This window comes from Felis catus, chromosome C1 (genome assembly GCF_018350175.1).
Source record: "Felis catus isolate Fca126 chromosome C1, F.catus_Fca126_mat1.0, whole genome shotgun sequence".
In the NCBI taxonomy this organism is placed as follows: domain Eukaryota; kingdom Metazoa; phylum Chordata; class Mammalia; order Carnivora; family Felidae; genus Felis; species Felis catus.
The window spans coordinates 188,178,211-188,180,786 of NC_058375.1; the positions used below are offsets into that span (position 1 = coordinate 188,178,211).

Genomic DNA, 2,576 nt, shown 5'->3' on the forward strand with positions numbered 1-2,576 from the left:
AGAAAGTGGCAGAGCTGAGATTTTAATCCAGGTAATTTTGGGGCACCTGGGTGGCTTAGTCGGTTAGGTGTCCGACTTTGGCTCAGGTCATGATCTCACAGCTCCTGAGTTCGAACCCCAGGTTGAGCTCTGTGCTGACAGCTTGGAGACTGGAGCCTGCTTCGGATTCTGTCTCCCTCTCTCTCTGCCCATCCCCTGCTTGTGCTCAGTTTCTCTCTGTCTCTCAAAAATGAATAAATGTAAAAAAAAAATTTTTTTTTTTAAAAATCCAGGTAATTTAACTTTAGAGCCCACACTCTTAACAATGAATCTGTTATTAATATATGTTGTCTCAACAGATTTGTGAAAGTACATTTGAAACAACTTTTAAATTCAGTTGAGAAAGCTCAACACCATACCGTTACACATTGAAGCTGACCAGGACATCTAGGAATCTGGATTTAATAGTGGCCACAAGTTTAAGGACCATTGTTCTGTACTATGTAGCAACCTTCTGCCTGACTTTGCCAGGTTACTGTTGAATCTGTTTCTGAAGTTTGAAGATGTTTGTTCATGTTGATTTTCTGACTAGTTAAAAAGTTTATGTTTCTCTTTCCACCATCTTGGAACCTATGGAGGCCTGCTGGGAACAGGACTCCTAAAAAAACAAATATGTTTGGAAAGCTGTGATCCAAGGCCATTTTTGCTGGCTATGAATGGGGTCTCTGGAACCAGAGGGAGCACATAGCTCCTCTTGAAACTGAATGTGTTTATGCTCAAGATGAAACTGAATTCTATCTAGACAAGAGATACACTTATGTGTACAAAGCAAAGGATAGATAATACAGTGACTCCTGGTGGCAAACCAAGCAAAACCACAGTGATCTGGGAAAAAGTAATTTGTGTTCGTGGAAACAGTGGCATGGTTCTTGTATTCCAAAGCAACCTTCCTGCTAAAGCCATTGGCTACAGAATCTGTGTGATGCTATACCCCTCAAGGATTTAAATGTACTAAAAAGTAAATAAATAAGGTGTAGACTTAAAAAAAATTTTTTTTTTAATGTTTATTTATTTTTCGAGAGAGAGAGACAGAGTGTGAGCAAGGAGGGGCAGAGAGAGAGAGGGAGACACAGAAGTCGAAGCAGGCTCCAGGCTCTGAGCTGTCAGCACAGAGCCTGACACGGGGCTCGAACCCACAAGCCGTGAGATCATGACCTGAACCGAAGTCAGACGCTTAACTGACTGAGCCACCCAGGCACCCCTGTAGGTTTTTTTTTTTAAGTTTATGGCTTGGAAGACAAAGTACAATGAAGTAGAAGGTTGAATTAACTTTTAGTTTTTGATACTATTGGGTAGAAACCTACATTATTAATGGTAATATGGGAAGACTTACACTAATGGAGCAAATAAACATACATGGTAGAGCAGTTTGCAAAGAAAGGGAAATACTTGTCACAAAAAGGTATTGTCAGCTAACTCCAGCTAACCCTAGCAGATGAATATCCAAATGCTAATTTTGACAAGGACACTAAGATACTACTCATATAATGTATTATAGTGTTTAATGCAAGTATCCTAGAATGAGTTCTACATGCATGGTCTACATTTTGTATTAGAACATATAATAGAGAGTAATTCTCAGAATTATAATTTTGGCCAGGGCAGTTAAAGCTAAATCAAATCGATGATTAATTCATTTTTGTAAAACATTAAGAGATGTTTTACAAAATAAGATATAGAATTTGCTTGCTAGTCAAAGTGTCTCACTTTTTGACTTCATGCCATACTATCAGGCATAAATAAGCAGGAATTAATAGGGTACTAATAGGCATGAATGAAAGTTGCAGTCATTTGGCACATAGACATAAAATGGGAGGAAAGTTTTCAAGGTAGTGACGGTAAACCAAGTGCTACAACATCTGATTCACAATCTGGTTTCTGGATGTGGGCATAACACTAAGTTACACTTATACTTGAAACTAATGATTCCCTATAGGTAGCAATCAAATATTACGGTGTTTGGCATCTTTTATGCCTAATTAGAGAAGGCAAGTATTCAGAGAGTCTGAAAATTCTATATCTTTTTGCATCCTGTTTCTAGACCACAAGACTGAAGTCAGTAAATAAAGTGCCTTTGAGAGGGATTTGTTGATAATACTGCCATAGCAAAAGTCCTTAAAAAAAAAATCATGGGAGGGTTGCCTGGGTGGCTCAGTCAGTTGAGCATCTGACTCTTGATTTTGGCTCAGGCCATGATCCCAAGGTCATAGGATCGAGCTCCACGTCTCCTCCATGCTGAGCATGGAACCTGCTTGGGATTCTCTCTCTCTCTCTCTCTCTCTTTCTGCCCCTCTCCTCTGTTAGCACTCTCTCACTCTCTCTGAAAAGAAAGAAAGAAAGAAAGAAAGAAAGAAAGAAAGAAAGAAAGCCAGTAAAGCCAAAATAACCTTGAAAAAGAACAAAGGGGTAGGAATCACACTTCTTGATTTCAAAACATACTACAAAGTGACAGTGAATTGGGGTGCCTGTGTGGTTCATTTGGGTGAGTGTCCAACTCTTGATTTCGGCTCAGTTCATGATCCCAGGGTGATGGGATC

At 39.4% G+C, this 2,576-nt stretch overlaps 1 pseudogene; it reads left to right on the forward strand.

Annotated features, from left to right (window-relative positions):
* Positions 1–651: 651 nt before the first annotated feature.
* LOC123379407 lies at positions 652–985 on the forward strand (annotated as a pseudogene).
* Positions 986–2,576: the final 1,591 nt, after the last annotated feature.